We start from the raw sequence: 12229 nt of genomic DNA on the forward strand, positions 1-12229 counted from the left end.
CCTTTACATTGATTTCTTCTATGACCTAAGTTATTATCTGATATATAATATTTTTTTCCATTTGGTCCTTTAGGATCTGGAGTTGAAGATTTTGTAATACTTTTCTCCCTATGAATGTGAAAATAGCTGTTTCCCCTTATTGCCACCTTGCCAGCATCTCATAACAAATGAAGGTAGACCTTAAGGACATGGTTATATGCAAAAATAATAAATAATAATTATTATTCACTGTTTGTGGGATGATGAGGTCCTGCAGGACCTTTCAACAAATGGAAGCTCTGTGCACAGGATTCCTCTGTTTTTATTTATTACTGAAGGGTTTCTGGTTTTCATTTCTTTTCCTCAACATTGTGTTCAGAAAACAAGCACACACAGGTGTCAAAATTTAAGAAGTTGTAGTGCAGTTATGGTCAGAAAAGCGACTGTGGAAAAAATACTGATACTTTATAGAGGATCTGCTCTGTGTGTGTTGAAATACTAGTTTACATTACTTTAGTACGCTGTACACTCCTTTGTTGTGGTTGAGTTGGTGGGATGAAATAGGAGATGGGGAAGGAGGTCTAACATTCTAATTTAACACTGCCTCTGAGCCTGTCAGTACATTTTTGTTTTCTCTCCTGTTTACTCTTAAAAATTCAGCCACTTTAACTATGCTGGTATGGTAAAGTAGCAACCCTTTCTCCCCAGTGTAGTTGCCGTTTTATCAGTCTAAAAGTGCTTATACCAGTATTTGGATTGCAAACCCGAGGAAGAAAATGTTTTGATGTCTATGTAGACCTGTTCGTATCTTAAGCGTTTAACTGATATGTGCTTGTTAAAAACATAAAATAAGATTTGACTACTCTTTACTCTTTTACTCCTGCCAACCCAATGCAGCTCTGGAAGAATGGGTTGGATTGGATGCCACATCATCGTCAGAACTCTTACATTTAGAGTGCAAATTCTGTGTCACTGGTGCTGAAGCACAAGCCAACAAGAACACAGTTTGAGTTTCTGATCCTAGGCAGAGTTTGCTATTAAGATAAAAACATCTTTTTGTAGAACTGATAAATGAAATTGTTTTCAATTGTTCACTTTATTAATGTAACTTCTGTTCACCATTCACTACACTTGCCTATACTGTAACTTCTGTTCCATATTGTAATTCAAACCCCATTTTAAAACACTCACTTCATTTTGTAAAAGCTTCCTCCAACCTTCATTTTTGCAAACCCTGCTGTAATCTTATTAGTTTAGTTTAGATGTGTGAATGAGGTATGTATGAATGATGGAATCAACCTCCAGCCCCAGCCTGTCCTGATGAGATAAAGTTCAAATACCAACGGCTGAAGACCTAGACAACAGCCCTAAACAAAGTAAGAAGCATCCACCCTAAAAAGAAAAGGACAACAGAAGGAAGATCAAAGCCAGGTTCAAGGCTGAAAGTCATGCCTGCAATTGATGGGTGATCAATCTAAACCCAGAGCCAACGTGACACAGCAAGACCTATAGACTTTGAATCCAAACTAAAAGCCTATAAAAAGAAGGGTGAGATGAGAAACTCTGGGTAACATTCTGCTGCCAACATGGAAGAACATCGGTGCCTGCCCAACAGAGATCCAGCTCAGCCTTGTGCCCAGCTTTCCTGGCCAGTTAGCTGCCACAAGCTACGAACCCAAGCTGCAAAATCAAGCCATGAACTTAAGCTATCTTCAGGACTGGTAACTATGCAGCAGCTGCAGAACACCTGATGAATGTGGATGTGTGTGTGTGAATGTGTGTGTGTGTGTGTGTGTATAGGTAATAGGTATAATGTGAATGTGTGTGTGTGTATAGGTAATAGGTATAATGTGTGTGTATAAGAATTAACATATTAGTTTAGTCATAAATTGTTATCATAATAAATGTGGCATCTTTGCCTTGTCCCCTTTAATAAGATCCTGCTGGTTTTTATTGGTCTAATATAATTGGTACAACATTTTACCTATATACGTTGGATGTGAAATCACTGAGAGAAAATAAATATGGCCCTTGCCACCAGGTCACCTTATAGTCACTTTTCAGAGTATAGCTTCACTTTAAAGCATGACTCTTTGGTCATTTGTCATTTTGAAATCAGTGGGTTTGCGGTGTAAATGAAAACAAAATGTGATCCCAGGAGTTTGCTAATAAGAATAAGTGACCACTTTGTGAGTGAGAGCTTCATACAATTAATACCAGATTCAATACCAAATTAATTCTTGACATAAATGAGTCCAAAATAGGTCTCAAAATGTAACCATAAATGGGGAATTATCATGGGTCTGTTTCCAGTAGGACCTTGGACCTACTCTATAGAAAATCTTTTTCAGTGACCTGGAAGAAGACATAAAATCATCACTGATAATGTTTCAGAGGAGACACAAATTGGGAGAGTGGTAAAAAATGAAGAGGACAGGTCATTGATTCAAAGCAATCTGGATCACTCGATAAACTGAGTGTATCCAAACAATGTGTTTTAATTTGGCTAAATGTAAATGTGTTCCTCTACAAACAATGAATGTAGGCCATATTTACAGGGATGGGGGATTCTATCCTTGAGGAAAAGTAACTCTGAAAAAGATTTGGTCATTGTGGTGGATAATCAGCTGAACAAGAGCGGGCACTATTGTTAAAACAGCTAATGCCTAAATAGGAAACTCTTGAATAAGACTAAGAGAGGTTATTTGACCTCTGTATTTGGCACTGGTGTGACCACTGCTGGAATACAGTGGCCAGTTCTGGTGATCACAATTCAAAAAGGATGCTGATAAATTGGAGAAGGTTCAGAGAAGAGCCATGAGAATGACTAAAGGATCAGAAAATATGTCTTATTGTGATAGACTCAAGGAGTCGATCTATTTAGCTTAATGAAAAGAAGGTTAAGAGGTGATTTGATTACAGTCTGGAAGTATCTGTGTGGGGAACAAATATTTGATAATGGGCTCTTCAATCAATCTAGCAGAGAAAGGTATAACACGATCAATGGTTGGAAGTTGAATCTATATAAATTCATACTGGAAATAAGGTGTACATTTTTAATGGTGAGAGTAGTTAATCACTGGAACCATTTGCCAAGGGTTGTGGTAGATTCTCCATCACTGACCATTTTAAAAACACAACTGGAATATTTTCTTTAAAACATATGTTCTAGGAATTATGTTGGGGAAGTTCTATGGCTTGTGCTATAAATGAATTCAGACTGATCCCATTGGTCCCTTCTGGCCTTAGAATCTATGAAGGATGAAGACCATAGGAGTTACACCCATTTCCACCACAGATGATTTTGGTCCCCAGTCTTTTCAATCCATTTATGTTGGACAAAGTGAATAGAATAAGTGAAAATACACTAATTGCTTTCTTTAATTGTTGGTCCATCGGCTGCTGAGCCAGGAAATGTGTTAAGTGCTTAAACTTCTTTTTCCTGATCTTTCTTAATGGTGGTTTTCATGCTTTCCAGGGTAGATCTTTGCTTAAAAGAACAAGCACTTTCAGTGTTTTACCTTTAAGACAGTTTAGGGAATTTTTCGCTCTTGATCTTCACTCTTTTCTTTCTTTATGTAAAATTGAAGTTACTCTCCTGTCTGCTAATGGCAATCTGCCTTATTCTTCTGTTTCTTTGTTTCCTTGCTACCTTCTGATGCCTTTTCCAAGGAAGCTGACAGGAGTGCCTCTGCTTACAATAAGGCTGAAATTGGTCTGTTGATTCCTACAGAATTTGCTCTTGTGTTTGTTCTGTTTTTGGAAAGAGTCTTTCTCTAATATCATGGTTATCACTACCGTTAGTTAGCAAATGGTAAACATTTTCCATACAATTTTGAAAGAAATGAGACTATAAGGTTTTTAGAGAAATTTTTGTGTATTTTTTCAGTTTTTTCCATGTAGAAAAACTGAAAATTGAGAAGAAAATAATTTTGGGGTTTTGGTAAGACTTCAATGAAATATTTTGGGTGTTTTTGTTTAGTTTAATCCCTCCCATTTTCAAAAGAGACTGACTAGTGATTTTTGTGTATCATAATTTTTGGATGCTCAGTTGAAGAAATCTTAACTGAGCCTGACTTTCTTTCAGTGCTGATAACCCATCCTCTGAAACTCAGGAACCTTCAAGGAGTCTCAGTTTAGGCACCCAAAATCACTAATAACTTTTTTAAAAAATGGCCTTGAAATCAGTCCTATTTTGGATTACACAAATGAACATTAATCTGGTGGTCACAACCTAGTACACAGTAGACATTTGTTGAGATCACAATAACTTCTATGCAGTTTTGCAAAATGTATTTTTTCCACTCAGAAGTCCAAGACTTGAGTAGTAGTCCGTTGGCAAATATGGCAAGAGGTATCTTAACAGACTTTATCAGAGAAATTTGCATTGCTTCAGGCCACACCCCATCTTTAGTCATTGCAACAAATTCATAGATTAAGATGAAAAACAAAACCATGTTCAAGGATCATTAAAGAATTTTTCTTTCCTTCCTTGCAAGGGATAATGCAGTATGTGAATTTATTTGTATAAGTTAAAACAGGGAAATGTTCCTGTGGATTATATTTCCTGAATGAGGCTTCTGTAAGTGCCTGTGGTTGTGCTGAAGAGTGTAAAGGTGTATGTAGAGGGGAATCAGAAAAGTTGTAAAACATTTGCACCTATGTTGTAGTAAACTTTCAGGGCTAAAGATGTTTGCTCTGGATCATGATCCCAAGCTCTGTGTAAGTGTATTGTGAGTAGGGTGGGGGAAAAGGAACTACAGTAAACACAATCTTTTTCTTTCCCTACACACGCACACACTGAAAGAAGCTCGTTTTTTACAGTATGCCTTAACACACACTGTATATTACCAGTTACAGTTGAGCTAACAATATATTCTGATTGGTGCTCTGTGCAGGCTTGAGTATTTGTGATTCAGGTTCTTATTTTACTTTGCACAGGTATTGTTTAATGCTTCAGGGAGCCATAATAACACAAGATCTGGTCTTATCCTGGCATTTCAATCTTGGGATAATTTCTAGACCTTTCATAGCACGTTCTGTGCTCAAAAAGCTGTACCAGCATTAATTAACTACTCACAACATGACTGGAATTATCTCCATTTCACTAATGGAGAGATTTAGCACACAACCAGTCTGGTAGAGCTAGGATTAGAGTTCAAGACGTATTGACATCTAACCCTGTGAACATGCCTGCAGATCATTGCCTCTCTCAATGGTATAAACACCACCAAAACATCAGATTGTACATGATTTTGGCTTCATAAGTGGGGTGGATGTATAATCTCTGTATATGTCTTAGCACAAAATAACACAAATCATTCTCAAAATAAAAAGGTGTTAGTGTCAGATCAGAAACATGAGGAAAACGCTAATATTCTGAATGCCCCAACTTCAAAATATTTTGTGGGTTTTTTCATCTCTCTCTCTTGCGCGCACAGGTGCGCACACACACACACACACCCCTTTTTATTTGACCTATTGAAACAGGGGTAGGGACTCTTACTGTTGTAGTTTTTTTTGTATTTTTTCTTAGTTTCAGTGTTTGGATGCGTAGGCAATGCATCAGGGGTGGGGGAGAATAGATGCAGTGGGTGGTCAAGCCCTGAAGAGAACATTTAAAAAAATCAGAGCTGTTATTTGCACCAATAACTTTGGTTGTTACCTATCTGAAGAAGGGAATGATAATTCTTGTAAATACCATCATAGCGTATTACTGTTCTTTGTTACTCTCTATTACATTTTTGTATTACAGTAGCTTTAAGAGACCCCCAACCAAGACAGTCTCAATTTGTAAAGTACTGGACAAATCTTTGAGTCAAGGATTGTTTTGTGCTTTCATTTTGATTTAAAAAAAAAAGAGGCTGAAAGGTGACAGGGAAGGTGAGATGAAGTGACTTGCCCAACATTACTCAGCAGGTCTGTGGCAAAGGTGGAGGTATTCTGAGTCCCAGTTCAGTGTCCCATCTGTTACAATGCTGCCTCTTATGCTGAACTACCCTACTGCTCACACTTCTCTAGGAACTTTGTTCTTATTGTGAACACAAATGTTAATTATATACTGTGGTAGTGTGTAATGACCAACTAGGTAGGCACCCTATTGTGTTAGGTGCTGTACACACATATAGTAAATGATTGTCCTGGTTCCAAAGAATTTAGGGTCAGTATCTGTGACTATACTAGAAAGGAAGTGCGGTCTTGTAGTTTTGTAATGCATTGGTTGGGAACTCAGGAAATCTGGGTTCAATTCCCAGCTCTTGGGTGTGTCAGAAACTCTTTGTTAGTTTTCAAGCTGTAAAATGGAATAATAATGCTAATCTTCCTCTTGTATGTTATGAACTGCTCAGATACTAAAATAACAAGAGTTCTATGACTGGATAAATTCTGGCATTTAGAAACCCCCAGAAAAACAAACAAGAAAAGTAGCAAAATATCTGTCAGAAGAATTCTTACCAGTTAATCTCTGCATCTGCCAGCCATTCTCCCTTTTTTGTCTTTCCACAAAGAATTAAAAGAAGCCAAACCTGGTTTATCTATTTGTCTGGATATCTCAAATCTTGGAGCATGTGCTAGTGATTTGTCCAGCTGTTTTATTATTTTTTTAAGTATATAATAACATTTTCATTGTAACTGAGATCAATGAAATCTGATTTTGTAATTCTGCAACAGAGAGGGAGTTCTGCCAAATTATTCAGAAATAATTCGAGCAGATGGCAAACTGTGGCATCTCAGACCTTTCAGAAAGAAGTCTTAATATGTTAAGATGACTATATTTTCACAGCTACTAATATACTTTGCTGATGGCTTTTATTTCTTACAAGTAGAATTGTTGTTCTGTGTAATTCATAGAAACTCCCTGATGACAAATTTCACAAGCAAAATAAAGTAATACAATGCATGAAGTTTGTATTCATTTTTATGTACTGGTAGGAAAGGAGATGGAAATAATTTCTCACTGTGTAGTTGTGCTTGTTTTTCACCCTGTGTGAAAAGCAAGCTTTGTCCCTGAAATCCGTTTTCACTGAGGGCTGCCCAAATTCTCATATCAATTCCCAGTTGAGTTGCTGGGTTTCACTGAACAGATGCATGAGGGAGATGAATCATACCTTGCAGGCCGTAGAGTGACTGCTGTAGTTATTTCAGGCTGTTAGGTGAAATAGCTCTTCATGCCCTTTTTGTGGTGTCAGAACTTGCCAGCTTCCCATTGCTGAGTTGGCCTGCCCCAGTTTCCTGTCACAGGGTCTTTCCATAGCTGCATGGGTAGAACTGGCATGGCCAGAAGGGCATTCCTGGCAGTTTGGTGGAAACTATAGTAAAGAGCGGAATGATCAGAGGCATAGACGAACACAATATGATGGCTCACCATTCTGTTAGAAGTTTTTGCTGGAGTCAACAAGCATATAGACGAGGGTGATGCAGTTGGCATAGTGTACTTGGACTTTCAGAAACCCTTTGACAAGCTCCCTCACTGAAGGCTCTTCAGCAAAGTAAGCAGCCATGGGATAAGAGGGAAAGTCCTCACATGGATCAGAAATGGGTTAAATGATAAGGTAGAAATAAATGGTCAGTTTTCACAGTGGAGAGAGCTAAGTAGCAGAGTCCCCCAAGGATCTATACCAGGACCTGTGCTGTTCAACATATTCATAAATTATCTGGAAAAAGAGAGAAACGGCAGGGCTGCAAAATTTGCAGACGGTACAAAATCAAGATAGTTAAGTTCAAAGCTGACTGTGAAAAGTTTCAAAGAGATCTCACTTACTTGGTGGGTGGGCAACAAAATGGCAGGTGAAATTCAATGTTAAGTGCAAAGTAATGCACATTGGAAAACATAACCCCAATAATACATAAAAAAGGATAGGGTCTAAATTGGCTTTTACCATGCAAGAAAGATCTTGGAGTCGTCATGATAGTCCTCTGAAAATATCTGCTCATTGTGCAGCAGCAGTCAAAAAAGCAAACAGTGTTCACAACCATTAGGAAAGGAGTAGATGATAAATCAGAAAATATCATAATGACATTCTATAAATCCATTGTCAACCCACAGCTTGAATGCTGAATGATGTTCTGGGTGCCCTATCTCTAATATATATATATATATATATATTAGAATGGGAATAAGTACAGAGAAGGGCAACGGAAATGACTAAGGGTATAAAACGGCTTCTTTATGTGGAGAGATTAAAAAGACTGGGACTGTTCAGCTTAGAAAAGTGATTGGGGGGGCGGGATCTGAGACAGGTCTAAAAATCATGAATAGTGTGGAGAAAGTGAATAAGGAAGTCTTGTTTACTCTGTCATGTAACACAAGAAGCAGGGGTCACCTGATGACATTAATAGGTAGCAGATTTAAAACAAACTAAAGGAGGTACTTCACACAAAGCAGAGGCAACCTATGGAACTCATTGCTTGTGGTTGTTGTGAAAGTCAAAAGTTATAACTGGGTTCATAAAAGAATTTGATAAATTCATGGACGGTAGATCCATCAATGTCTATGAGCCAAGATGGTCAGGGCTGTCCCTAAACCTCCAATGCCAGAAGTATCTGGCCCGGGCCATTGTCAGAGACAGGATACTGACTAGGTGAACTGTTGGTCTAACCCAGTATGCCTATTCTTATGTAACTTGTTCCTTATGGCCTGGATCCAGAGGCTGTTTTCAATGTTGCCAACTTAAAGTGCTCAGAAATAATGAGATTTTTAAAAAATGATAAAATTTGGATTCTTTTTATTTGCCTTGTGGTTCCTGAGCATCTAGGTTTAACTTGGGTCATGTTTTCAAGTTTTCCTCTATGAAAAATTTCATCTTTTTTTTTAAACAGTTGAGATTTTTCCATAATCATTTGTCTCCTCAAAATGGAGCTTGAAGTTAAAAACAGTAAATATAGCAAGACTTGCAATAAAAACTGTTAATTGTCAGCAGTACATCTAAAGATTCCCATTGATTTCACTGTGCTTTAGATCAGACCTTTAGTGAAGAATACCTGTCATGTCACAAGGGGTCACCACGGGTGGTATGAATCCATCTGGGACTCTGGGTATGTACTCAAGCGGGTAGCCTGCACTGAAGTCTGTCTTTTTATGGCTTTACTGCTACTAGTACCAAAGCTTTTTCTCAAGCAAAGTAGAGACCAAGCATAAATTGGCAGTCAATATTCAAAAATGATGAAGGCCCCCTAGCTTTCAATTGATTATTGAGGGCACTTTTTTTGGTTGGGATCAAAGATGTGGAAAAGGGGCATGACTGCTACTTTTCAAGTAGTTTCTTGTTGATAGGATACCCATTAAAAAGATGACTCTTAAAAGAAATGAAAGGAAGAGAGGGGACTTCAACAGCTGTAGCATTTGCTGTCCAGCTTTTAACTAGGATTAGTGGTAGTTATGAACTGAGCTCCCTTTTCGGTTAGTGAATTACTCATGGAATGTTCCTGGCTCTGAATGTGTTGCTGTCCACAAGTATTTGTCAAATGGGTTGGGTGAATATTTTCAAGCTCTAGCCCAGATCTTTGGCTCTGACAGAGGAGTATACAGTGCTACAGGAGCTGTGGGTGGAGAGCAAACAGAGATTTAAGCAACCTTTGCTGTTCCTTAATGCTGGGGCTATCCTGTGCTGGACTGGTTCCTTGGTGTAAGTTAGAGCAGCCTGAAATGTTCTGTTACCCAAGAAGCAGTGGGAATGCAAATAAATATCTTCAAGATGACTTACCTCACCTGCTAATACTCCCAAAGGGCTGTTACCACAGCCTTGCATTAAAACAACAAGGAGTCTGGTGGCACCTTAAAGACTAACAGATTTTTTTGGGCATAAGCTTTTGTGGGTAAAAAACCTCACTTCTTCAGATGTTAGATCTTAAGGAGTGAGGTTTTTTACCCATGAAAGCTTAAGCCCAAATAAATCTGTTAGTCTTTAAGGTGCCACCGGATTCCTTGTTGTTTTTTGTGGATACAGACTAACACATTGCCTTGCATTGTCAGTCCGGGGGTAATACCTGGTTGTGCCCCAACCATCTTGGCCATGCCCCCTCCCCTGGCCTCAGAGTGGCATGGCATAGGAGTTGTTAGGCTAGCTCAGCTCCCCAGAGGATATCCTACATTGTGGGATGCAAAGTTAAGGTTATTAATTTGAGCAGGGAAAACACAGGAAATCAAAAAGCTGAGATTCCAAAGACAATGTCAATTTGCCCACTTAATGCTTCTTTATTAATTTCCTTCACTTGTTAAATTATTAAGTGTGTAAGTTAGTGTCCAGCATGTTATGCACAATAGGAGTGAGTTAACACTGCTAGCAGAAACTTCACTTATGCATATCCCAACCAGAGTCTGCAGAGCCTGAAATTTGCATGCTGAATAGTATGGCGTGCATCCAAAGCATGCTGCCAGGTTTTCTGATGGTCTTTAATTTCTCTGTTATAGACTGTAATTGAAAGCTGCTTGCACTGTATCCTGAAATCTAGAATGCAGCCAGGCAGTTGCCAAAGTAGTGTTCTTTATATTTCACTAAGTCAAAGTATTGATTTTGCTTTACGCTTACATCTTAAAATAATACTGACATTGAATTTTACTTGATCTACAGCCATAGATAAATTGAGATTGTTAATAAAACAGAACTTTGTGATATTAAAGCAGATTATGTGATTGCTGGAGCAGGGTAGGCTTTACTGACACAAATCTGAGCTTAACATATGGTTGCAGCCCTAGGCCAGGGTGTTTCATTTGAATTATGCCAGGGTTCTTCTTAGAATGCTGTGCTCCAAACATGAATCCAATTACCAACTGCAGTCAGGCAATTGAATGGCTACAGAAGAAATACTCTAATAGATGGGGGAGAGGGGAGGAAGGAGGAGGAAGGGCTATGATTTGTGTGATAATCAAGAAGAGAAGGTCAATTATAATAGAACAGGCTGGTTTTGAAGACAAAGCTAACGCAGGATGTCTTTCGCTGTGTTGAGGGACGCTATCGATGCATTTTCATTACAAAAAGAGTCACTTACTGACAAGATCAGTATAGGCAGAGAGAGGAGGGTTTTTGATGGATCAGGTGATTAAAACCTAGACTGCAGATGAGCAATTAACCAACACCAAATGGTTGACCTGTTTGAGAACTTAAGTATATGACTAAAGGAACAGGGAAGGTGCAGCAGTGCACATGCACACATAGTAGTTTTTGATTCCTGATATTGCATAGACTTTTACATTTGTTTGAACTACTGTCAGATACTGAATGGAAACACTGAAAATGTGTATTGTCTCCAGAAAGAACGTGTTTTTATTAACAGTTCTGTTGCAGTTTAAGCAGCTAGTGTTTTGCTATTGTAGAGGCAATGGATATAGAAATGAATACTCACTGATCACCATTTGTATGATTGCATATGAGAGCTGTTTAAAGCCTAGTTTGAAATATATGCTTTGTCAACAGTGGAAAGCATGTCTTCTGTAGTTCAGTCATTCATTTACAACATTACATGTAACTGACACCCAAAGGCAGAGAAGGTTATTTTCTTTTTTTTCTTCTCATAAAATTTGGAAAATCTTAAGGGCACACTTTCTATTGGGATTTAGACTTGCCATTTTACTGTTCTGTAGAACCCTCCACCCTATAGATCATCTCATAAACCTAAGTGGTAATGTTCAGTTACCAGTTAGCTACTGGTATGTGTGTATGGATGTGCGCACATGTGAAGTTGATCCAATAAAAAATATTACCTCACCCACCCTGTCTCAGTGGATAACATAGTGTTTGTTTACTGCTATTTATAAAATGTTCTCTGAGCCTTCATGCAACACAAATGAACACAAACTTTGATCAGCTTTAAAACATAGACATTTGTGAATAAGAACTGATTGGCAAAAAGCTTCTAGCATTGTGAATGTTTAAGATAGAGATTTTAAAAAGGTATGGAATTTTTGTAATTAATTTTGTGTTTTTTTATAGTAAAGTATATTGTATTACTGATGTGCAAAATTAAAATAGAATGTAGGAAAAGCACAAAGACTTCATTGGAAACATCTGCAGTTTCTTTAATAAAATCAGATTTTAAGAATGATGGCATCAAATTTATATTAAAATGTCAAAAGCTATTTATCCTATAAAAACATATGGTGCAAATGTATCCATCAGTGCTGATAAATCCATCACATCGTAATATGTTGTGTTACAGTGTGGTAACACAAGACAAGAAACAGCCATCTGCTTACCATATTTGATTGCGGTTCTTTGCACAAATGCAGTCCTGCTTCCAGCACTTAGGTGATTAG

Source organism: Gopherus flavomarginatus, chromosome 1, assembly GCF_025201925.1.
Source record: "Gopherus flavomarginatus isolate rGopFla2 chromosome 1, rGopFla2.mat.asm, whole genome shotgun sequence".
NCBI lineage: Eukaryota > Metazoa > Chordata > Testudines > Testudinidae > Gopherus > Gopherus flavomarginatus.